The sequence below is a fragment of the Macaca thibetana genome, chromosome 4 (assembly GCF_024542745.1).
Source record: "Macaca thibetana thibetana isolate TM-01 chromosome 4, ASM2454274v1, whole genome shotgun sequence".
Lineage (NCBI taxonomy): Eukaryota > Metazoa > Chordata > Mammalia > Primates > Cercopithecidae > Macaca > Macaca thibetana.
Genome location: NC_065581.1, coordinates 142,815,429 through 142,842,369, shown reverse-complemented (window position 1 = coordinate 142,842,369; position 26,941 = coordinate 142,815,429). Strand labels below are relative to the sequence as shown.

General features: G+C 37.9%; 1 protein-coding gene across 2 annotated transcripts in view; it reads left to right on the top strand.

The window, feature by feature from the left end:
- PKIB (cAMP-dependent protein kinase inhibitor beta) overlaps positions 1–26,941 on the top strand; it is a 246,083-nt gene that overhangs the window by 8,983 nt on the left and 210,159 nt on the right. The window contains exon 1 of one of the 2 annotated variants that reach the window (XM_050786395.1): positions 1,413–1,416. The exons of the other annotated variant lie outside the window; for it this stretch is intronic. The gene's annotated coding sequence lies outside the window, so the exon portion shown is untranslated. Of the gene's footprint in view, positions 1–1,412; positions 1,417–26,941 lie in introns of those variants that run through there. 2 annotated transcript variants of the gene reach the window in all.

Sequence of the window (26,941 nt, the reverse complement as noted above, 5' to 3'; positions counted from 1 at the left end):
AGTTTTCTCTAGTGCTTGCACAGTAGCTCAACATACTTCTCCATACATTGCATGTAACATTAGCATTTAAAATCTCCACCCTTGGGTATGAATTATTTTAGCATTAAAATGAGGAAGAGGTAACTTTAGTTTTTTTTTTTTTTTAAGACGGAATCTTTTTCTGTCACCCAAGCTGGAGTGTAGTGGTATGATCTTGGCTTACTGCAACCTCCACTTCCCGGGTTCCCGGGTTCAAGCAATTCTCCTGCCTCACCCTCCTGAGTAGCTGGGATTATAGGCGTGTGCCACCACACCCGGCTAATTTTTGTATTTTTAGTAGAGACAGGGTTTCACCAAGTTGGTCAGGCTGGTCTCGAACTCCTGACCTCATGATCTGCCTGCCTCAGTCTCCCAACGTACTGGGATTACAGGCGTGAGCCACTACACCAGGCCACTTTAGGTTGGATTTTAAGTCCAACTGCACATGCAAGGCTCTGGGGAAATCCCTAGCCCCCTGAAATAGGAGCTTGCTGTTAATAGTTTCTTGGATCTCTTGTCACTGATTGGCTGAAAGTTAAATGAGCTAGTACTTGAGTGAGGGGCTTTATCGTTTCCTTTAGACCATCTTAAAATAGGGAATCAACCAGCCTGCTTGTCTTAATCATATAAATTTATTTAAAATTATCTTAATAAACCAGAACCTGGAGACTATTTTTTAAAAGAATGATTTGTTGAAGTATTAAATTTTTAGTAAGTTATCTCTTTTTCATGTGTAGCTTCCTTACTTTTAATTTTAAACCAGACAAAAAGTTTCAGTATACAGCATAAAGAACATTTGTCTAAAATTTGATGGAAGTAATTTAAACAACTATAAATACATTAATTTATATCAATTTTTGATTATGGGAGAGCAATAATCCTTAATTACAAGTTGAAACATCCCCTGAATACATTAGAATGAATGCTACTGAAAACAGAAATAATTTTTACAATTATCTGCCACATATCATAATGCCTCAGACAAATTTTGTGTATGCATATAGAAGATGAAAAATTATTTCCTAATACACTCCTAGGTTTTCTGGTTAGAGTCCTCTAAATTAAATTGACAAAAGGCAGCAAAATAAGAGAAAAAAAACCCCAAAAGTTTATTAACACATGCATTGTGCATGTAACATATACCCAGAGATGAGTAACTCAAAGGTTTGGTTAGAACTTGGACTTACATAGGATTTCAGCAAAGAAACAATTTTTAGAAGTGACAAGTGTCTCTAGGAGTGGCAAATTGTGGGAAGGCAAATATATGGGAAACTAGATAAATAAAGGCTAGTTAGCAAAGTTTGTTATATACATTCCTCTGATTCTGTCTACAGGCCGTAAGGGTCTAAAGCTGTCTCTGGTAATTAAGTTTTGTCTTTCCTTGTAGAAAGCGGGGGACAACTTTGTAAATTTATGTCCTGCTTTTAGACGACAGAAGGAGAACAGAGAACTTTTCTTGTATCATCTTGTTCTCATTTGTCTTCAGCTGAAAGTAATCCTTGTGCCAAAGTGGAAAGTTTGCTGTGGCATATTCTGCCACCCTAGCATAGCTAGGATAGAACCCATCTGTACACAAAGGTCTTTGAGGGCAGAGGCCAGATTAATTTGTAGAGTTTTACTGCCATCACCTGGCCTAGTGCTTGACATGGAGAAGGGGCTTGGTAAACAATTGAATGAATTAATGCATTTGCTTGTGCCTTGCATATTTTCCACACAACATTCTTGCAGTATATAAAGAAAAAAAAAAAAAAACACTCTTGCAGTAAATATACTCATATACTTTTAAATACTATTCTAAGGTCAAAAACACCTTTATCAAATATCTAAAAGCTAATGTGAAGAAAATTACATGAACACCAACCACATTGTATAAAATAATTTCATATGCTTGGTTTATGTACTTGTTTTGAAAAGTGGAATTTTGCCTTAGAAATCAGAGACCACTTTACATCTTTTTTTTTTGTTGTTTTTTTTTTTTTTTTTTTTTTTTTGAGACGGAGTCTCACGCTGTTGCCCAGGCTGGAGTGCAGTGGCGCGATCTCGGCTCACTGCAAGCTCCGCCTCCCGGGTTCCCGCCATTCTCCTGCCTCAGCCTCCTGAGTAGCTGGGACTACAGGCGCCCGCCACCGCGCCCGGCTAATTTTTTGTATTTTTAGTAGAGACGGGGTTTCACTGTGGTCTCGATCTCCTGACCTTGTGATCCGCCCGCCTCGGCCTCCCAAAGTGCTGGGATTACAGGCTTGAGCCACCGCGCCCGGCCCACTTTACATCTTAACTGAGAATCATTTTCATTAACTCTTGGAACAGGAGCAATTGCAAGGAATAAATATAACTTAATTTTTGGAAGATGTATTCTGTGAAAAACGGATACAGTAAGAGGAGTTATTTATTCTTATAAAAAGAAGAATCCTGAAATAAAAAGGGACAGTCCCAAAGTGAAGGGATCATTTTCAGTAGATTTGCTACTTTCCTTATCAGAAATTCACAGCACACATTACTTTTTTAAGACTTTGACAAATACTGCCATAAATAAAATCATTTAATATTGTTTAATACAATGTTTCTTAAATGTATGTGATCTCAAACCCTGAAACAAAACAACATATCACATCCCATGGATCATCATTTAGGAAAACACTATTAATGTTTTAAAGCAAACTAAATATGGCCTGAGAAGGACTCCGTACTTTTGTATTTGAGTCCTTGTGGATGAACTGCAACCTAACTTAATAGGTAGACAAGATTGAAAACCTAACTTAGGAGTATGCGCCAGAAACAATAGATGAGTCTTGGCCAAACCTAGCAGCTGAACTTTAACCGCTCATACACTGCCTAGTGTTCAAACTGTCTTCAAATAAGGCAAATGCTGAGCTGTAATCAATCTGGTTGTTTCTGTACCTCACTTCCAATTTCTGTACTTCACTTCCCTTTTTTTGGCCTATAAATCTTCTTCCACCATGGGCTGCTCTAGAGTCTCTGAATCTGCTGTAATTCTGGGGGCTGCCTGATTTGTGAATCGTGCATTGCTCAATTAAACTCCTTTAAATTTAATTCAGCTGAAGTTTTTCTTTTACAAAATTTTTTTTTTTTTTTTTTTTTTTTTTTTTTTTGCTGGAATGTGGTAGCTAGGTGGTCTATATTTTTACTGAGAATAAAATGAGATAAAATCGAAAAACTGAATTAATCTATTACATGAGATATAAATAAGATGCCTAAATATTTGTACTTTGAAATTATTTCCCAAAGGAAAATTAAAATCTCACTGAAAATAGAAGAGCTAGTCATCTATAAAGTATTTATTTTGAAGGTTTAGGTTAAAATATTAGAACAAACTAATGTATCAAAGTAGCATCATTCTTTTGATAAAAGATAGACGTATCAGCAGTAAAAACAGCTTTAAATTTTCTGGAATGATTAGGCCTCAAGATAACATCAGTCGTGTGTGACTGGAATACAGAAATCAGGATCTAAGGGAAGTACACATGGCAAACAAAAAATCACATGTAGTTACAAAGGAGAGTGGTTAACACATTTCCAATTCGAAGCTAGAAGAGAGTAGAATCTAGTAAGGATGGCTAGTTTAATAGCAGAGCCATCAAAGGCAGTGTTAAAGCAGAAGATGAAGTTCGGGCTAATGACTTGAAGGATGGTGGCAGAAATCATTAGCAGTCGAGTGCCTGAGGATTGAATGTTGCATCTGTTGAAGTCTTTATCATGAATTAGCGATGACTATGCTTTGGTAGCATGGTTGGATTCACTGTAACTTTTGGATTATTGCTCTACATCTTGCCTTTTGTCTTTTTGCATGGAAGTAATTGTCACCAAAAATTGTCTCTCTTCTATTTTTTTCCCCAAATTTACAACATATGTCTTTTCTTAGGAGAAATTTCTGGTGCCAAATGATTGTTTCTTTCTAGAAATAACATTCATAGACACGTACACAAATGTGGCCAATTCATCACATAATATACCCATGTAACAAACCTCCACATTACCCTTCCGACTCTAAAATAAAAATAAAAACAAATGTAGCTGATAAATTGAATAGCCAAACTTAAAAATAAAGTTTTTAAATCCATCACTGTCCCTATTAAAGAAGCTAGCTTCTTTCTGCAGAAATTGAAAAAGTCTTGAGTCCAGTTTCATCATTTCTGATTGTTTCAGAAAATAAAAGGTCCTCCAGTCATTTTATTCCCCCTAAACCAGTCTCAATTCAATTATTGTTATCGTTCTTTCAGAGTAATAAGTATGGCATTTTAAAATATTATGCAATTATTTGTTCTCTTGGTTTCTTTTTTGAGGATTCCAACCATAGTTGCTTGATCCACCCTCATCTTCTATATTATTTCATGTGTAATGCATTTTAAGCTTATAACTGTTGTACTTTTTCATTTTTAAGTTTCATCCTCTATGTTCCAATAGTATCTCACTTCCATTAGATTCCTTCTAATTTCATTTCTCATATTAGTTTTTTGTGTGTATGTTTTTTTTCTTTTTCTATTGTTTCTTTTTAGTTTTTCTACTAGTGTTGTGTATCTCCTTTTATTGCCTTACCATTTATTCCTCAATTTCTAACATTTCTGCTTTATGGTATTCTAATTATAGATAATTGTATTAAGTTTTTAATTTTATGACAGAGTATTTGATCACAGTTTTAATCTGCACCATGACATTTTTCATGTAATTTTACTTTTGCTTTCTAAAAGTACTGTGTTTTAAAATGTCTTAGTTGAAATATTCTAGATTTGCAGAAAAATTATAATAGTATGAAGAATTCCATCTATCCTTTATCCCAATCCCCCAAATGTTAACCTTTTGCCACATTTACTGTCTATCTATCTATCTATCTATCTATCTATCTATCTATCTATCTATGTAACTACTATTTTTCTGAATCAATTAAAAATAAGTTGTAAACATGATGCTATATTTCATGTAACTACATAAATATGTATTTCTTCAAATGTAAAAGCATTTTACTGCATAACCACAATGTACCAAAATCAGAAAATTAATAGGTAAAATGCTTCTTTCTATACATTGAGCATATTCACATTTTTGCCAATTGTCCCAGTGATATATTTTATAACAAACAAATAAATAGTTTATCTGGTCCAGGGTCCAATGGAGGATTACATGTTGCATTTAGTTGTCATGTCTCTTGATTACCTGGCAATGTAGAACTCATACTCAGTCTTTTCTTTCATGACCTTGTTATATTTTTGAAGAATGAAAGTTAGTTAAATTGTATCATACCTCTTATGTTTAGATTCATCTGATGTTTCTTTGTGATTAGATTCAGCTAGTTATGTTCTGAATATTCATGTTTGTGTTCACCCCCAAAATTCATACATTGAAACCTAATCACCAGTGTGATAGTATTAGAAGGTGGGGCCTTTTGGGAGGTGATGAGATTGTTAGGGGAGAGCCCTCATGATTGGGATTTATGCTCTTATAAAGGAGACTCCAGAGAGCTAAGTAGCTCTTCTACCATGTGAAGACACAGCAAGAAGGTGTTGTTTTGTTGTGTTTTGAGACAGGCCCAGCTGTAGCATCAGCTGACTCCATGGGGAAGCTCTGGCACTAGGATGACCCTTTAATCTTCACTGGAAGCAGACCCTCACCAGACACCAAATCTGTTAACACCTTGATCATAGACTTCCCAACCTCCAGAAATGTGAGAAACAAATTTCTGTTGTTTATACACTACCCAGTTTAAGGTTTTTGGTTATAGCAGCCTGAATGAGGTAAGTCACAGCTTAGGCATTGGGGATCGGAATATGAGAGAAGCGATGCTGTGTTCTTCTCATTGTATTAATACTGTATCAGTAAACATGTGGTGCTGATTTGTCCCATTACTGATGATAACACATTTATCACTCATTTAAAGTGACATCTTCCAGGTTTCTCAATTGTAAAGTTTCTGTTTCTCTCTGGAGGGAGATGTTTTTAGACTGTAAATATCCTGTTCCTCAATAATTACCCATTCATTTCAGCATCCATCCATGGTTTTTACCTCAATATGTTCTTCTTATAATGACTGCCAAATTGTAGTTTTCTCATTTCATCATTCTTTCTACATTTAATTTGTATTTGGCTAGAAGTAATAGCTTTTTCTCTCATATATATATATTTATATACACACACACTCGCATAAATGTGCACAAACAAAAAATACACATCTACTTGTATATTTCTGTTTATTTAATGAGTTTATAATCTATTGTTATAATAATTATTTATCTTGTTGCTCTATTTGCTACATATTTGGCAAATGGGGAAACCTCCCACCTAGAAGCTGAATCCTGTCTTTTACTTTTTCCCATCATATTCTTTTGTTTAAACTCTTTCTTCTTCTCTGGCACAAGATCTTCCAGGGTCTCACTGTGTTGCCCAGGCTGGAGTACAGTGGTGCCATCATGGTTCACTGCAGCCTCTCCCTCCCTGGGCTCAGGTGATTCTCCTGCCTCAGCCTCCCAAGTAGTTGGGACAACAGGCACACCATTATGGCCAACTAATTTTTGTATTTTTTTGTAGAAATGGAGTTTTGCCATGTTGCCCAGGCTGTTCTCAAATCAGTTTATATTATTCTTTCATTTCTTCAAGGAACTCTTGTTCTACATTAGAGAAGAATGATACTTAGAAACCAACATTCGAACACTACGTCTGCTCACTGCTCCTGGGATTAATTGCTTCTAGGCTTTCCCACCAGGCAGAGGTAGAAAATGTCTGCCACTCACATACGCAAATTTGTATCTACTTCTATAACTATCTGTCTAAGAAATTGTGCATTCCCAGTGATAACTGTAATTGAAACTTAATACCACAGGGATCATTCTGGTCATTGACTTTTCATATTTGTAACTCCTTTATCCAATAATGAGAAACTTGGTTCTCATTATTCTCACTTTATTTACTTATTTGCTTTTTCTTCCTGTATGTAATCAAACTCCTGACCCAGAAAGTTGCCTTCTAGGCCCTGCCCACCTCAACAGCCCCAATATTTTCTTTGTCCTATAGTTTCTACTTATGTTAGCTGCCTCAAAGGACAGTAGAAGGAATTAATTGATTTTTCAAAAGAAGGGGGTAAAGGAAGAGACTTTTAAAAATAGTATTTTATTTATTAGTATTATTATTATTTTTGAGACAAGTCTCACTCTGTTGCCCAGGCTGTAGTGCAGTGGTGCAGTCTTGGCTCACTTCAACCTCTGCCTCCCAGGTTCAATTTATTCTCCTGCCTCAGCCTCCTGAGTAATTGGGATCACAGGCACCTGCCACCACACCCAGCTAATTTTCATATTTTTAATAGAAACGGGGTTTTGCCATGCTGGCCAGGCTGGTCTTGAACTACTGACCTCAAGTGATTCACCTGCCTTAGCCTCCCAAAGTACTGTGATTATAGGCATGAACCTGGCCAAAATAGTAATTTAAAAATGGATTCTCTCCTTTTAAAATACTACTCATCATTGAATGAGTTAGGCTTTCCTGGACTGGCTATTTGTAAGAGGTTTCTTTTGAGATATGAAGCAAAGATAAAGTTTCTGGTTAACTAATTTTCATAGAGCAAAAGCTTTCTCCTTTCCTGTTACAGAGTCATGTTACTTCCTGTAAATATGGTTTTTCTGTATAGTTATGTTTATAGCCCCAGGTTATAAAAATATAAGAGGAAAGACATGCCAACTCAAGCCATTCAGTCTTTGTACTAAGGGCCACAAAAAAGGAATATTACTTTTTGGCTTCACAGTATACCCACACTTTCAGGAAGTATGTTTTGCTGGTGCTTTTTGAGATCTATTTTTCAGTGGGTCCCTGCTCTTGAGATTTATCACCAGGGATTCTTGTTTTCACTGCCCTTTTTGTGTATACAAAAAAATGTCGTCCGCTTTTGATAGTGTTTGATATAAAATGGAGTCTGGGAGTTAAATATGCATCCAGGTTCTTCAAAAATAGTTTGCAAACTTATGAAAACTTCTTCTTGTAGCTTTTGAATAATTTCCAAGAAAAAGGGAAAATGCTAAATTATAGAGTCATTCAAATTGTGTCTAAGTCCTCCAAAAATGGTTTTCAAACTTATAAAAGCATCTTCTTGTAGCGTTAGAATAATTTCCAGGAGAAAGAAAAAATGCTGCTTTACAGAGTTATGTTTGTAATTGTCACATGTTGGGTTCTTCAGGAAGGAGACTCTGCGATGAAGTTTAGCATGAGGATGTTTATTAAGGTGTGCCCTTACGAAAGAGATCAATACCACTGGCAGGGAGGGAAAGAAAACAGTAGCAGTATTATGCTTTGGATGTTTACCTCTTCCAAATCTTATGTTGAAATGATTCGCAATGTTGGAGGTGGGGACTGGCGGGAGATGATTAGATCATGGAGAAACGTCTCTCATGAGTGGTTTAGAACCAGCCTCTTGGTGATGAGTGAGTTTCCTCTCAGTTAGTTCACACAGAGATCTGGTTGTTTTGAATCTGGGACCTCTCCTTTCTCTCTTTCTTGCTTCCATTCTCATCATGTGATATATTGGCTCCCCTTTGTCTTCCACCATAATTGTAAGCTTCCTGAGGCCCTCACCAGAAGATGGCAGCATTATGCTTCATGTACAGCCTGCAGAACCATAAGCCAATTCAACCTCTTTTCTTTATAAATTCCTCAGTCTCAGCTATTTCTTTATAGCTAGCAAAAATGGCCTAATACAAGTAGGCAGAGGAAGAAGTTGTGCTGTGATACAGCCCAGCTTTAGCCTCAGCTGAATCCATGGGGAAGCTCTAGAACTAGAATAACCTTTTAGAGTTGCTGGAACGGGGCTAAGATCACCCATCAGTGATAGCAGCAGTGAATCTGTACTGGTCTGCAGCAACCTCAATTCTTGCCTCCTCAGAAGAAAAAATCTGAGGGGCATAAGGGAGAAGAAAAGACTGAGACAAGTTTTAGAGCAGGAGTGAGTTTATTAAAAAGCTTTAAAGCAGAAAGAAAAGTACACTAGGAAGAGGCCCAAGCAGGCCACTTGAAGGACAAGTGTGGGGTTTGACCTTTTGACTTGGGGTTTTATATCTTGACATACTTCCACGGTCTTTCATCCCTTCTCTCTTTATTCTGCACTTGGGGCTGCCTGTCCTCATGCACGGTGTGTTACTGGAGTTGTACGCATGCTCACTTGGGCATTCTTCTCTTTACCAGTGGAATGCTTCTGGAAGGTCATATACCAGTTAAACTCCCCCATTTTGCCTCTTAATGTGCATGCTTGAGCTCACTCGCCAAATTCCTGAGATCTTTCTGGGAAGCATCTATTATTATTTTAGAGAGGCAGTGTGACAACTGCCTGACTATCACCTGATGGTCACTTGACATTCCTGTTGGAGTTGAGGGAGCCCTCTCCGCCCCTGCTCAGACCTGGCTAGCTACCTACTGTAAAAATTAGTCATTAACGTAGGCCTCTATAAGGGACACGTGGCCTTGGGCAAACCGAGTCTTCCTGAAGAAGTGAACAACTGAAAGATGTCTGCAGATAGGACTCCTCAATACTGGTGCAACAAGTTCTTCCTTGAAAATAGATTGTGGAAGCACACTTCATTGTCCTGGTGCATAGCCTTTTAATACACACTCCTCTGAGTTATAGTTTTCATCTGATTTCATAGTCGTTTATGACTCAAAAATATCAAGAATCTCTGAATTATTGGGAATATTCATTATTTCTGTACCTTGTTTTTTTCTAGACAACTAAGGTTAGTCTAGAAAGATTTGAGCTGAATTTCTGAAGCTACTTGGTAAAAACAAATAAATATGTTGTTTTTACAGTCAGCAAATTTTCTTTAGTTATATGCTAGAATTATGAGTACTGAAAACCCTTTGTAATTCCACTATATTACTAAAAGCTAATACTCACCAACTGTGGATTAGTTATGCAGGTATTTCAAAAACACTTGGAGGTTTTATTCAGAGGCTTAAGTCACACATCTCAGTGCTTGGGAGGGTAGCCTTGAACCAAGAGAGGGCAGCAGAGGGCCACCAGAGCAGTGAGGGAGAGGTATGAGAACATGTCAGTTTGAAGGATACCTGTTTTAGAGAGAGAAATACATCTATCCATGCTAAACACAGAAGGAGGAGTTACGGCTTAAGAAAAATTGATTATAAACATATTGAGAGAATCTCTGGTTGTTCGTGGGTAGTGTTCATGGGACAAAAACTGAGCAGAGGAAAAGCAAGTAGAATTCAGGTTATAGGGAAGTTATGAGCTTGTTAGGGAATGTGTGCCTTTTGGATCTATGACCTATGGTTACTTCGGGCTCTAAATCAGTGATAACATTGAGTACTTAGGGAAGAATATGGGACCAAAGATAGCCTCAGTAACGTTTCCAGATATATATTTATATTCCTTTTCTACTAATTCCTAGACCAGAGTAATGGACTTAAGAGATATTCTTTCAAAGAAAAATTTTCCCCAAAGAACCAGTTTTTGCTTTTAGTGATCAAACTACGTTTTCCTCTCAGTTGCTAGTTTGACTTATTATTTCTATAACTCTAACATTTTATGTTTTATTTTGTTGAAGCACTTGTTCTTTTTATATTTCTCTGTAAAGTAATTTAAGCATAAGAGGTTATGAGTTTGCCCCCGTATAGCTTTATTATATCGTATATATATTTTAAGAGAAAGAGTTTTTTTTTTAAATTTTTCTCAGTATTCTTTACTGGAAACTTTGGTTTCCTTTTAACCCAATAATTATTTAAGACATGTTTGCCATTTTCCACAAAGGCAGTCCTTTTTGTTTAAGCCATTGGCATTAAATTACAGTTTTATTACATTTTAGTCAGAAGATATGACTTTCATTACTTCTACTCTGGCATAAGGTTTTGTGTCCCAGCAGATATCAATTTCTGTTTCATGAATTATTGAAAAGGATATATTTTCTATTACAAGTTATCTATTGTCTCTCTAAACTCAACTTCATTAATTAGGTTAATTTTAGACTTTCCAATATTTTCCGAGTTTTTAAAAAGAAATCCCTTTCAGCTGTCAAAGCATGATGCTATGGTCTGAATAATCGTGTCCCCGCTGCAAATCTACATGTTGAAACATAATCCCCAAAGTTACCATGTTAGGAGTTAGGACCTTTGGGAGTTGAATGAGATCAGTGCTCTTATAAATTGGCTCTAGAGAGCTCCTTCGTCCCTTTCACCATGTGAGGACACAGCTAGAAGACACCATCTGTGAACCAGAAAGTGAGTCCTCACCAGACACTAAATCTGCCGACACCTTGATCTTAGACTTCTCAGCCTCCAGAAATGTGAAAATTAAATTTCTGTTGTTTATAAGATACACAGTTTAAAATATTTTGTTATAACAGCCCAAACATGTATGATGTGTTGAAACCTTCTATGAAAAATTGTGTGATTTTCCTCAAGTTCTTCATATTTCTAACAGATTTTATTATGCATATTTGAAACTGTACTTTTCAACATATAAATGTTTATTGTTCTATAACTTTGATGTAGGTAGTGCCTCATAAGTAGTACCTTTTGTCTGAGAGTCTATTTTGTCTTCTAGCATGACCCTGTAAACTCCAAGGAGTTTTCTAAAATATTTTCTGCTTTGGTAGTATGCAAAATCCCTAGGCCTGACATTTCTTTAATTATCTTTACATGAGGGGTGGTCTAGCTAGTCCAGTCTTTGCCAGCTTAACCTTGGTCTTCTTCTCTGTACCTTCACTCTAGTTATATTGAATTCTGGACCACAGCCAGGGAGCACGTTGTTCCCACTAATCCTGTTCTTGTAGTCATTTATCTACTGTGGCTCTTCTGGAAAGAAATGGGATCTTTTCCCATCCTCTCTGCTTACTTTATTGCTTGCTTTAAATATTTGACTATTTTATTAAGTTGTCCTTAAGAGTCATGAGGCATATATGCGCATGTTAATATAAAATGAAAATTTTGAAAAACCTATTAGTAATTTAAAATCAATTACTAAATCTAACTTTATATATGACCAAGTTAATTCCACACAGACCTTGAACTTTCTTGTTTGAGAATGTGCTTGATTAATTTAATTAAAACCAAACACCAACAATTCAGAAAACTTGAAAGGAGTGCTATGGCATTCAAAATCTTTCATTGTATCTTTGGAATAGTAAGAAAAATCTGCTTGCTAGTTTGGAAGTTGCTAGCTCTGAGACCTCAATTGAGCCATCTGACTTTTCTGGACTTCTGTTTACCCTCTTCTTAAAAAACAGGCATTAGGCCAATGGTACAATATGAAACCTCTTCCTGGCAGTTGTTCAGAAGTATGTAGGGCTGTTTTTCTTGTCACAATAACTGAAGAGTTCTATGGGGCAAGAGTTTAAAATATGAGACAGTTTTATACTAAAGAGAATTATCTCAACAAAATGCCAAAAATACTCCCTTAGGAAATACTGGAAGATGATCAGCAAGTTTTACTAATTTTGTGGTTCCTGAACAGGTGTTGAAAAATAATGGGGAAAAAAATTTCCTTTTAAGAAAATCTGGCAGGGCACAGTGGCTCATGCCTGTAATCCCAGCACTTTGGGAGGCCGAGGTGGGCGGAGCATGAGGTCAGGAGATCGAGACCATCCTGGCTAACACAGTGAAACCCCGTCTCTACTAAAAATACAAAAAATTAGTCGGGCATGGTGGCGGGTGCCTGTAGTCCCAGCCATTCAGGAAGCTGAGGCAAGAGAATGGTGGGAACCCGGGAGGTGGAGCTTGCAGTGAGCCAAGATCACGCCACTGCCCTCCAGCCTGGGCGAAAGAGTGAGACTCCATCTCAAAAAGAAAAAAAAGTCTTGAAGATGGCTGACTTAGAAGCAGCTAGTGTGCTTAGGTTAATTCACTCACACACAGAGAAACAGGGTGGAGAATAAACACTTGCTGTTAAAGTGGGCCATCAAAGGGATCATTTCTGGATTCACCAAAGAAGCGACAGGGACCCCAAAGAACAAACAGAAGTGAAGCCAGGCAGCTTCCTATTCAGAACTGGTGTGGAGCCATGGGAAGCCCCCTAATGTGGAGAAGTGATAAGTGAGTGAGTGTCCCCAGGGGATCCACACTTCCTCCATGAACCTTGCAATCCTGGGCGTGGGAGAACCTCCCTGACACCTTCACTCCTCCAGGCCAATAGAGAGGGTCACCTGGAGTCTGCACAGGCACTGTTTAACCCCATGTGAAGACCCACAGGCCTTGGATCCCTTGGTGTCAACAGTTATAGCCCTGCTAGAGGATGCAGCCACAGTGCTAACGAGTGGTGAGACTGCCTTGCTATTTCTTGCCAGGCAGGGATCTACAGCTTGGGCTCCCAGCACAGTGGCCCTGCGCCCAATCCAAACATTGTGGTTGGTGACAGCTCCTCATTTTTCTGAGCCAAAACTCCCAGAGGTAATAGACAAGGTTTAGCACCTTTGCATGCCACCAACAGCAAAGTCCACCCTCTTGGGTGGGAAGGAAGTGCAAGTGTATCACATGCCCTACAGTCTTTATTGCTCCAGCTGAGGGGTCCTGCCTTCCTCAGTGGAAGGCCCACAGCACAGCTGCCCTGCCCCCACCTGAACATTTCACCTGTACTCCAGAGCCCTTCTGAAAACCCAACCCCCACAGGCCTGTAATATCCCTTCAGATCCTCCACCACTTAAGTGTTCCATCTGCCTCTGTCTGAGAGTTGGTTGGTGATCTGGGGACCAGGCCATCTCTCCCCATCAAAGCCAGCACTTGACTTCTGGGCTAGCCCGACCCTAGTCCAGGCCCTTCAGGAGTCATATATGCTATCTAGTGGGCCATCTGGGGCCTGGGAACTGGGGAACTACCTACCCCATTCCAACTCAGCTGGCATCTGGCCGACTCCCCCAGTGTCTGAGGTCAAGCTGACCAAATCAGCCGATACCACCACAACCAACTACCACTTGCATGAGTCCAAAGGTGGAGCCACCCCTTTACAAGAAGCAGAAGTACTGTCACATTGGAGAACAGGAGAGCAATGAAGCTATATGTATCAGGTTGGGTGACAAGATTATACCCTGAAACCACTTCCACAGAGAGTGGTGAGACAGGTGTTTCCCATGGCTTTCAACCATATTGTGGTCCAGAGACAGATTGCAGTTTGCATCTGAGCTAGGATCACAAGCTCTGCAACAGAAGTTTCACAGGGAAACAGGTCAAGTCCTTGCCTGTCTAGGATGGGGAGCTGCTGTAGCCTCTCCCCCACATGGAGACTCAAGCACATATCCCCAGAAGATCCTCCTAGCCACCCTTGTCAGAGCTGGTGTTTACTTGCCATCTCTGTATTCATAGGCAAGCTTGGGACTCCAGCTCAACCCAGCTGTGTCCCTCAACCCCCATGGAAAGCTCGGGGCACCAGGTACCTCACCGTCCAGTCCTTCACCTGAGACAACAGAAAGCTCCTCATGGTAAAGAAAGATCAGGTACACAACTACCTACTTGTGCTACAGTGGCTCTTACCTTGCAAGTGTTGTCTACTGGCCTGTAGGTCAAACCACATGGAACAATATAAAATCTGCTGACAGAAGTGCAAAGGGCTATAGTAGTAAAGCCCAAAGACCCTACCCAGCAACGCATTTCTTTCCAGATTTGAAGGAACTAGTATAAAAAGTCTGGCACCATGAAAAACTAAATGTTGCAACACCACCAAAGGATCATTCTTTACAGGAATAGTCCCTAACCAAAATGGAAACTCAGAAACGACAGTTAAATAATTCAAAGCATAGATGTCAAGGAAGCTTGATGAAATCCAACACAAGATTTAAAATCAACACAAATAAACTTCTAAAGTAATCCAGGAAACTAAGGAAAAGATAAATCTTCTAAAAAGAAATCAATCAGAGCTACTGGAATTAAAAAATGGCTTAAGAAATTCTAAAATACGATTGAAAGTTTTATCAGTAGACTAAACCAAAGAGAAGAGAGGATTTTAGAGCTTGAAAACTATTCTTTAAAACTAATCAGTCAGACAAAAATTTTTAAAAATTCAAAAAATGAGGAAAGTCTCCAAGAAATATGAGATTATGTAAAGTGACCAAATTGGCATTCCTGAAAGATAAGAATACAAAGTAAACCTGAAAAATATATTTGAGGGAATAAGTCAAGAAAATTTTCCTAATCTTGCTAGAAATTTCTTATATCCAGATGCAAGAAATTCAGAGAATACTTGCCAGATACTATACAAAATGAATGTTATTAAAAACCTGAAATATAGCTAGAGAAAAAGATTAGATTACATGCAAAGGAAACCCCATCAGGCTAAAAGCAGATCTCTCAGCAGAAACCTTTCAAGCCTGAAGAGATTGAGAGCCTATTTTCAGCATTCTCAAAGAAAAGAAATTCCAATCAAGAATTTTATATCCTGCCAAACTAAGCATCATAAATGAAGGATAAATAAAATCGTGTTCAGACAAGAAACTAGGGGAATTTGTTACCTCTTGACCAGCCTTACAAAAGATTTTTCAGGAAGTTTAAACATGGAAACAAAAAACAATACCTACTACCATAAAATCACACTTAAGTATATATCACACAGAATCTATACAACAACTACAAAATAGCAACAACAAAGCAACCAGCCAACAACTTTATGATAGAATCAAAACTTCACATTACTATATTAGCCATGAATGTAAATGGTATTCACACCCTACTTAGAAGGCAAAGAGCAGCAAGTTGGATAGAAAAGCACAACCCATTCATCTGCTGTCTTCAAGAGACTCAGCCCACAAGTAACACCACCAATAGTCTCAAAGGGTTGAAGAAAGATCTATCATGCAAGTGGAAAACTAAAAGAGATTGGGGTCATTATTCTTAGACAAAATAGACTTTAAAACATAAACAATAAAAATAGTCAAGGGCACTACATAATGATAAAAGGTTTAATTGAACAAGAAGACTTAACTATGCTAAATATATACATACTCAACAATGGAGCACCCAGATTCATAAAATAAGTACTTCTAGACCTATGAAAAGACTTAGCCACACGATTATAGTGGGGGACTTTACCATTCCACTGATGGCATTAGACAGATCGAGGAAGAAAACTAACAATAAAGTCTGGGCTTAAATTCAACACTTGACTAACTGGACATAATAGACATCTACAGGACACTTTACCCATCAACCACAGCATATACATTCTTCTTATCTGCAAGTGAAACATACTCTCGGATTGACCCCATGCTCAGCCATAAAGCAAATATTAATAAATTTAAAAAATAAAAGTAATACCAACTATACTTTTGGGCCACAGTGGAATAAAAAAATACAAATCACTACAAAGAAATTCTCTCAAAACCACCCAATTACATGGAAATGAACTGACTTGCTCTTGAATGCTGTATTAGTCCGTTTTTATGCTGCTGATAAAGACATAACTGACACTAGGCAATTTACAAAAGAAAGGTGTATTGGACTTACAGTTCACATGGCTGGGGAGGCCTCACAATCATGGTGGAAGGTTTACACCACACCTCATATGGTGGTGGACAAGGGAAGAGAGCATGCACAGAGAAAGTCCCATTTTTAAAACCATCAGATTTCATGAGACTCCTTCACTATCAGGAGGACAGTGCAGAAAAGACCCGCCCCCATAATTCAATCACCACTCACCAGCTTCCTCCCATGACACGTGGGAATTGTGGGAGTTACAATTCAAGATGAGATTTGGGTGCAGACGCAGCCAAACCATATCAAATGACTTTTGGGTAAACAACAAAATTAAGGCAGGAATAAAACATTTTTTTGAAATAAAACAGACACAACATACCAAAATCTCTGGGATGCAGCAAAACCAATGTTAAGAGGAAAGTTTATAGCATTAAATCCCTACATCAAGACTTTAGAAGGATTTCAAAGTAATGAGCTAACATCATATCTAGAGAAACTAGAAAAACAAGAATGAACTAACTCCAAAGCCAGTAGAAGAAGAGAAATAACTAAAATCAGAGGAGAACTGAATGAAACCAAGAGGCAAAAATCCATACAAGGGATCAATGAAATGTAAAGTGAGTTCTTTGAAGAAACACGATTGATGACCACTAGCTAGATTAACAGAGAAGTGAGAGAAGATTCAGATAAGCTCAATCCGAAATGCCAAAGGCAACATTCGAACTGATCCTATGGAAATACAAAAGATCCTCAAAGACTATTATAAACACCTCTATGTATACAAACTAGAAAATCTAGAGGAAATGAATAAATGCCTGGAAACACACAATCTTCCAAGACTGAATGAGGAAGAAATTGAAAGCCTGAACTGACCAATATCAAATTCTAAAACTGAATCAGTAATTTAAAAACCTACCAACTAAAAAGAACCCTGGATCAGATGGATTCACAGCCTAATTCTACCAGACATACAAAGAAGAGTTGGTACCAATCCTACTGAAACTATTCCAGAACATTGAGGAATAGGGACTCTTCTCTAACACATTGTGCAAAGCCAGCATCACTCTGATATTGAAATCTGTCAAAGAAACAACAACAACAACAAAAAAGCAAACTTCATGTCAACATCCCTAATGAATATAGGCAGAAAGATTCCTATTAAAACACTAGTAAACCAAACCCAGCACCATGTCAAAGTTAATTCACCACATGAAGTAGGTTTTATTCCTAGTAGTCAGGGTTGGCTGAACATATGCAAATTAGTAAATATGATTTGCCACATAAACAGAATTAAAAACAAAAACCATATGATTGTCTCAATAGACACAGAAAAAATCTTCTGATAAAATCCAAAATCCCTTCATTAAAAGAACACTCAACAAACTAGTCATCGAAGAAACATATATCAAAATATTAAGAGCCATTTATGAGAAACCACAGCCAACATCATACTGAATGGACAAAATCTTGAAGCATTTTCCTTAAAAACTGGAACAAGACAAAGATGCCCACTCTCACTACTCCTATTCAACATAGTACTGGAAGTCCTAGCCAGAGATATGAGGGAAGAGAATGAAATAAAAGGCATCCAAATAGGAAAAGAAGCAGCCAAATTTCATCTTGTTTTGCTGATGATCTAATTCTATACCTAGAAAACCCTAAAGACTTCACCAAAAGCTTCCTAGAACTGAAAAGTGACTTCAGTAAAGTTTTAGGATACAAAATTTACGTACAAAAATCAGTAGCAATAACTTTTAAATGGAGAGCCAACTCAAGAATGCAATTCTATTTACAATAGCCACATAAAAATAAAATACCTAAGAATACATCTAAACAAAGGAGGTGAATGATATCTACAAGGAAAACTATGAAACACTGCTGAAAGAAATTATAAATGAGACAGACAAATGGAAAAATATTACATCCTCATGTATTGGAAGAATCAATATTATTAAAATGGCCATACTGCCCAGAGAAATCTATGGCTTCAATGCTATTTCTATGAAACTATTCATCATAAAATCAGCATCTTTAATCTATTCAGCGTTGATGTCATTGGCTACCAGTGAGATATAAGGAATAGTGGGAAAAAAGTCCTCAATAGGGTTTGAATTTCTAAGTGGCAGAGATTATATCACATTCTTTTTTTATAGTAAGTATCCAGTATATACTAAATGCTCACTAGATATTAATAAAATGGAATTGTAACACTGAGGAAGGGAAAAGAAGATTGCCTCTACATTCTAATACTTTTCTATAGATAAATTTTTGTTTGCATTACATTTACACAGTTAGCACACAAAAAAGTTTCCTTTGAGTCATTTCCAATAATGCTAAATATAAACTTTTATGCTGTGCAGCTAGGAGTTTACACAAAAAAAATGCTGTCTAGGATTGTCTCTAGCATTTTTCTGGCTTCTCCAGAGGATTAAGAACTTACCCCTACTCACAAGCATAGAATCCTAGATATGACCAATTCCTAGAAAACAAGTAGGCATTGCATTTTCTTAGATATGGAGAAATGTATTTTGTCATGAGTTATATGTTGTATTAGTTTGTTCTCACAGTGCTATAAAGCCATACCTGAGACTAGGTAATTCATGGAGAAAAGGGGCTTAATTGACTCACAGTTCTACAAGCCACACAGGAGGCATGGCTGGGGAAGACTCAGGAAACTTACAGTCATAGCCAAAAGTGAAGGGGAAGCAGGCACAGTCTTCACATAGTAGAGCAGGAGAGAGAGAGCAAAGGGGGAAGCACTACATACTTTTACGCAACCAGATCTTTTAAGAACTCATTCACTACCACAAGAACAGCAAGGGGAAGTCTGCCCCCATGATTCAATCACCCCCCCGCCCCTGCACCAGGACCCTTTCCCAACACGTGGAGATTACAATTTGACATGAGATTTGGGTGGGGACCAAAAGTCAAACCATATCATTCTGCCCCTGGCATCTCCCACATCTCATGTCCTTCTCACATTCCAAAACACAATCATGCCTTCCCAACGGTCCCCTAAAGTCTTAGCTCATTCTAATATTAACTTAAAAGTCCAGCTCCAAAGTCTCATTTGAGACAAGGCAAGTCCTTTCTGCCTGAGTCTGTAATGTCAAAATCAAGTTAGTTACTTCCAAGATGCAGTGGGGGTACAGGCATTGCGTAAATGCTCTCATTCCAAAAGGGAGAAATTGGCTAAAACAAAGTGGCTACAGGCTCTAGAAGAGGTTCTCCATGATGGCTCTGCCACTGCAGCAGACTTCTGTCTGGACATCCAAGTGTTTCCATACATCCTCTGATATCTGTGAAATGGCTTCCAAACCTCAACTCTTGCCTTCTGTGCACCCTCAGGCCAACACCACATGGAAGCCATCAAGGCTTGGGGCTTAAACGCTGTTTGAAACAATGGCTTGAGCATTACTTTGGCCCCTTTTAGCCCTGGCTGGAGCTGGAATACCTGGGATGCAGGGTGCCATGTCCTGAGGCTGCATAGAGCAGTGGGGCCCTGAGACTGGCCCATGAAACCATTTTCCCCTCCTAGGCCTCCAGGCCTGATGATGGGAGGGGCTAACATGAAGGTCTCTGAAATGCCCTGAAGGCATTGTCTTGGCTATTAACATTCAGCTCTTCTGCAGCCTTGAATTCTTCCTCAGAAAATGGATTTTTCTCCTCTACTGCATAGGCAGGCTGCAAATTTTCCAAACTTTTGTGATAAGTTCTAGTTTCAGTTCATTTCTTTGTTTATGCAAATAAGCATAGACTTTTGGGAACCAAGCACAAAATTGTTCCACAGCATAAAACAAATCCATAAGATTTTCCTTATCAACTTTTACCCCACCACAGTTCAAGAGCTGCCATAGCAAGCTCAAATACATGGCATACTTACTTTCAGTTTGTCCCATTTGTGTCCCTAGCTTTCTCTGAGCACCCTGTTTACCTGCAGAACTTAAAACTTTTTTGTCCTTGGGAGTCCTTTGTCCGTCAGTCCTCCATTTCACATGCTTGAGCATTTCTTCACCGGATTCTTTCAGGGCCCACGTTGGGTGACAAAATGTTGGGGACCAGCTTCAACACTACCCATAGGGTACCCAAAATCTGGTGGTGACAAAGGAATGAGAAGAGACAGGTTAAGAGTTCTTAAAAATGGGAGCCAGAGGGCCAGTTGTAAAATGGAGGCTGCAAAAGGCCCCAAGGTCTGGTTTCCACACTATTTTTTGAGTACTATCACTTAAATCTAAGAAGCAGATGTTCAGAGTGAAACAGTGAAAGGGAGGCAGTATATCATAGGTGTAATCTACAGCAATAGTGGTTTAAATAAATTTTCTTTGTGTTCAAACAGTGTATCTAACTTATTGGAGAGTAGTTAGTGAGAATGGGCTTAGCTAGGCATCTGTACATCTGTCCACATTTTAATGTTTTAAAGGAGTGTCTTTTTTTCTTGAACACAGTGTTTACAGGTAAGAGAGCGGGTCTCACTCTGAGCATGGGAACATGATGGCAATTAGGAGGCTTCCCTCCTTAGAGGCCTCTTGTGGCTTTCCACAACTTACCTTCCCGTATTTTTAGGGCCAGTTTATGCAGGCACCCCACAATCCTTTTTCCCAACAATGTCCTAACCTATTTAAAATTATAGTGAACACACCAGTACCTCAGAGGACTAAACTTTTAATTCAAATAATATAAAATGCATTTTATTTTGCACATGTTTAAAAAACAGGAAAACGTCAATACTTGAAATAACCAGATTAGTTTATTCTTGAAATAGTCAAGAATATTCTTGGGATCTGTGGCTCCCATTCTCCTTAGTGAACTTCTCTTTCATTGCTCATTCCATAAATGTTCTTAAGTTTCTCTCTTTTCCCTCTTCTCATTTTATATCAGATGTTGGAAATTGGTGACTATACAGACCAAATCTAGTCTACAGATAGTGTATTATAATAGTAATTATTATTTTTTTGTTCTTGCAATACTTGGAAATAAATGGACTTAACATTTAACAATTTAGAGATTATATATGAAATCTGTTTTCAGCTTTTTTGAAAACCTGGACTCTTTGGACCATCTTGGCTGGCACTTCCACCTGTTCATAGTTAGCTTGAGCTATGTACCAGCTGCTCTTTTGAACAACACATGCTCTGTCCCTTCACCTACCACTCCCTTTGGTATCCTTCGAACACTGAATCCAAGCCTCGGTTATCACTCATCACAATGAGACTGTTATTTTTCTTATAGTAGAAAAATATTCCTTGACATTTAAAATTAGAAAATGAAAGACCAAGACAGCTATGTGTTTAAAGGAAAATTAGAAGAATGCACTTGTCAATGTCCAAATTGTCCAAGAGGGCAAGTCTACCCTCTTGTCCCTGAAATATTCATTCACTTCCTTAAGATTTAAACTACCATTTTTAATGTTAATAATTCTAAAATATATATCTCCCTTTCATAGTTTTCTCTTAAACTTCTTACCTATATATTTGTATATATGTATAGGTGTATATGTATATCCAATTGCTTTGTCAGCATCTCTGTTTGAATGTCTCACAGACACTTTAATCATGACATGCCTGATGTGGACACATCATCTTATTCCCTCGATTTACTCTTCCACCTCTGATCTTTCTTTGTGGCAGACCCAATTGCTCATTCTTCCCTTCCCTGTAAGACAATTAATCTACATCCACTGCCGTGTGCATACAGTACTTGCCTTAAGAGGAGCATACTTTCCCACACCATTTAGGCCAGGCTCAGCCACATGACTTCTTTTGACCAGTTAAATGTGAGCAGAAGTGACAGTACACCAGTCTGAACAGAAGCTTTCTATTGTGTAGTTTCACCAGCTCTCTTGCTTTTACTCTCTATCTCGAGAAGTAGAAATCACAGGTGAGTGATGCTTCTTCCACCTGGATCCTGGAGTGAAAGAACAACTAAATTGCTGGATAAAATATTTACATATGTATATTTATATTCAATTTCAACTTTTATTTTAGATACAGGGGGTATATGTGCAGCTTTGTTACAAGAGTATTGTGAGTACATTGTGTGGTGTTGAGGTTTGGTGTGTAGATCTCATCACCCAGGCTGTAGTGAGCGTAGTACCCAATGGGTAGTTTTTCACCCCATGGACTTCTCCTTCCCTCCCCTGTCTAGCAGTTCACAGTGTCTATTGTCCCAATCTTTAGGTCCATGTGGGCTCAGTGTTTAGCTTCCAGTTACAAGTGAGATCATGCAATATTTGGTGTTCTGTTCCTGTGTTAATTTCCTTGGGATTATGGCTTCCAGCCATATCTACATTGCTGCAAAGGACATGATTTTGTTCTTTTTAAATAACTGCATAGTATTCCATAGTGTATATGCACCACATTTTCTTTATCCATAGATAAAATATTTTTTAAATGTATAATTATAAGGAAAGTGAGGGAACTTCACCAAGACCTGTAGCAATAAGAAATTGTGAATCTCTTTCTAGGTCAGTGCTAAAGTCAGCATTTGCACTAAAAGCATCTACTCATCCTTGGTGATTTAAAGTTTCATATTTTGATGGGCTGATAATCACAAACAAGAACACTTGGGCTCCTGTGCAAGGTGAGAGACTGGAGCAAGACTCAGAGGCAAATCCAGGAATTCTAAAAGGAACAGATTCCAGGGGTGAATTCTCTTATTCAGGAGAAGGGAGAGCATAAGAATGCTTGCCTTTTTTTGGCCTTGGCCATGAGTACATGGGAAAAAAAAAATTCTTTGAGAATTCTCAGTATGCCTTCCTTCTGGTTTGGGGTCACATGGCCTGTATGCCTGGAAAAATACCCATGCCACAAATTTATGTAAAAGTGGTCCTGGGCTAGTAGTACACACAGGTTCCTGGCATTTTAGCAAACTCAAATTCTCTATGGTGGTACATGCTTGAAACTTAGGCCACAAAGAAGTCATACTGATAAAGTTTAGAGAAACATGAGTTCACAAAAATATTTGAAAAGCACTTGGCAAAACAAGCTATCTTTGGCAAAATTTAGCAGAACAACAAAATGAAGAATCAGATTCACAAAGTGACATATATTTGAATGTTTAAAGATAATACAAAATAAGGGTACAAATACAAAATATTTATGAGACTATAAGAGGATAGTTTCAGGGTCTTGACCAATCTCCTTTCCATAGATAACAAGATAAGAAATATTGCTTTAGAGAGTAGTGGATTTTTTTTGTTTCTTTGTTTGTTTTTGTTTCTCAAGTCCTTGTATTACTCATTTTTAACAAACAGCCCCAGGGATAGGGAACCAGGGGAAGTGGAAGGGGGACAAGGGAGCCCCTACAACCCCTCCCATCTCACCCCTTCCCCTATTATAGATTTATAATCTGTATATATAAGCCCCAGGGGTGAGAGAAAAGGGGAACTCCCTCACTGGAGTTGGGTAACCCATAGAGAGAAGTTACATTTAGGCTTTGTGTGACATTAATTCTATGCCTCTGTGCCTGAAGTCTTTGCAAGAGTAAATGGTACAGTTTGGGTGCAATTTTTTCTCTCTTGGTATGCTTACAGAGATAAACTAACAGTAAAACTATTATAGTTGGTATTAGTGTAGTTTCTTATAAATTCATATTTTTGGAGGGGAAGAAAGAGCAAAGCACTTAAGTGGACATTAACTCATGAAATACTCAACCCTATTACACAATACTAAATAATTTTCCATTTTCTGAACTATAATTTCTTGATAAAACTCTGGATTTGAACCATTTATTCCAGGTATAAATGCAGATTTTGAAAGCCAAACAATAAAATACAAAAAGTCTTTCAAAATTATCTTTCTTCTGTTTCTGACTTCTTTAAGTTCAATAAATATGAAACATTAACAGTTGTCACTTGCAAAGAGTGAAAGATTTTACATGACCAACTTAATTTTTAAAAATACTTTATAATTTATAAAACAAAAATCTCATTTCATTAGAAAAATTTTATTAGTTCAGATTCATACAACGTTAAGTATAAATAAGAGAAAATTAGGATTAAATAATACTTGAGAATAAAGGCAAAGTCTTCTCATATTTTTAAGTACAACACAAACTTGAAGAACAAAGCATTTATTAATAGAGATCCTTGAGAAATTAAGAACAGATAAGACAGATTAGCAGGTACCCCATGTACATGAGTGCCTCTATGGTTTGTTCATTTAGATAAGTCAAAAATTCTCACTTGAGATCTTATTAATTAAAATATTAGTAAACTATTTCTTCATGAGTTTTTTGTTTGTTTTTGAGATGGAGTCTTACTCTGTTGCCAGGCTGGACTACAGTAGCGTGATCTTGGTTCACTGCAACCTGTGCCTCCTGGGTTCAAGCTATTCTCTTGCCTCAGCCTCCTGGGTAACTGGGACTACAGGCTTGCACCACCATGCCCTGCTGATTTTTGTATTTTGGTAGAGACAGGGTTTCACCATGTTCACCAGGGTGGTCTCCATCTCTTGACCTCGTGATCCGCCCGCCTTGGCCTCCCAAAGTGTTGGGATTACAGGCATGAGCTACCACGCCCAGCCTCTTCTTGAGTGTTTAATGATTCCTAGCTCATATTTGAAATCAATGTCAGCTTTAAAAGCTGTAACAAGTAATGGGTTTCCCAAAGAATCTACTATCATACCATTTAGTGTCCTGCAATAGAAAGTATAAATCTCAAAACAGCATGCACATAACTACTTGAGCTGAGGAGTGAACCAGTATGTGGCTTCCCGGAAGACTGTACTGTAAATACGGAGCTGTCTTCTCTTTTGGTCATTTGCTCCTGTCATCATTCAGGTGAATCCACTCATCCTCACCTTCAGGCTTCAGTTCTGCCTCTTGGGGGACTGGTTTTTGCTTTAATATAACTCCATAGGAGACCTCAAGATAAATCAGAGTTGGCTTTCAGTTCCCTGTGCCTCTTGCATGCTCCTCTTTTATGGTTGTGATCACTAATGCTCAGTCACTTGTTTGAGGTCTTGCCTTCAACTTCCAAGACCCTTGTTGCCTACTGTTAAGATGACTTCTTGGGTAATCAATATGTTCTCTTTTTCCTTGTTAATATTTACTAGGTGACTAATCCTATAAACCTTGCCTGTGTTCCCAGTTCTGATTACTCTGCTGGAGACTTCCAAGTTGACCTGCTTAGCTATATCATCTCTCATTCAGATCTGGCTTGTAGCAGGCACCAGATTGACTGAAACTGAGGTGTTACGTAAAATTCAGCATTAAGTAGGACAGATGAATATTAGAAAGCAGAAGAGGTCCCACCACATAAGTCAACACTAAAACAAGTATTGAGATTGGGAGCATTCAAGGAATAAATTAGGGAGAAGAGACATGGAGCAATGGAAAAGTGAGAGATTTTGGTTACATATGGCCATATGGGAAGCTTTTGCATGTTCTTCCAGGGATATTTGAAACATGCCATTTAAGAGCTGGAGTGAGCAGGTACCCAATTCTAATTCTGTGCTGATAACCTCCTCCCACCCATAGTATGGGAATGGTGCATGTACCCTGGCCATGTATGGATCATCTGTATCACTATTTAGTGGATTATGTCTTAGAGTCTCAGATTTTTTTAGAGGTTAAAGTGTCTTTAAAAATATTCCATCACTTATGGGTTATGTTTCTGGTTTTTTTGTTGTTGTTGTTCACTTTTTATTAAAAATATACATTCAGAAAAGCATATAAATAAATGTACAATTTCTGGAATTTTTATAGTGAACACATTCTAATCACCGTTCAAATCAAGTTATAGAATATTTTCAGTACCCCAGAAGCTTCCCTTGTACTCACTTTCAGGCATTATTCAACCCCACGGGGAGCTAATGTTTTGACTTCTATTAAAAAGACTTTTTAAAATATTTTTTTTTATAAGTCGAATGCTTTTAGGAAATGTTTAAATATTAAACAAATATTCCCCTAAGCACTTACTGTGTACTAAACGATAGGGATTTTTAAAAGAATAAAAGTCATCCTTGCCTTCTAAAAAGAGGAGCTGGAAATGTTTTCTGTGAAAGTCCAGAGGGAAAATATTTTAGACTGCATGGGCTATGTCTTTCTCATAATTATTCAGAGACATCAGTCTAAAGTGTGGTTTAACCCTTCTCCCGTTTGCCCTGAGAATACTCACTTGCGGCACTTACAGATGCAGCATTTGCCCCTGGATAAGTTTGCCATGAAATATCTGGATTTTATTATTATTTTCACTTTGTCTATGTATATTGACTTTGGAAACAGAAGACATAGTTCTATTTGTGGCATTCTGTTTTTAGTAGTGGCATTTCCATTTACAAAAGATAGTAATTCTTGATCACTGAATATGTCAAATCCTAGAAAGTATAGCGTTACTAGATGTGACGTTAACATCATTCTCCAACAGATATTGGCCCAAGAATCATTTGATGAATCCGATTTTTCCAAAATAGGTGATTCTGATGTTAGTTCTGTTTATATATAACTCCAAAAACAGTTTTTATATTTTACTTTCACCTTAAAAATTAGTCATATTTGCTTCAGCCTCAAAGAGCATGTTCATGTAAAATTA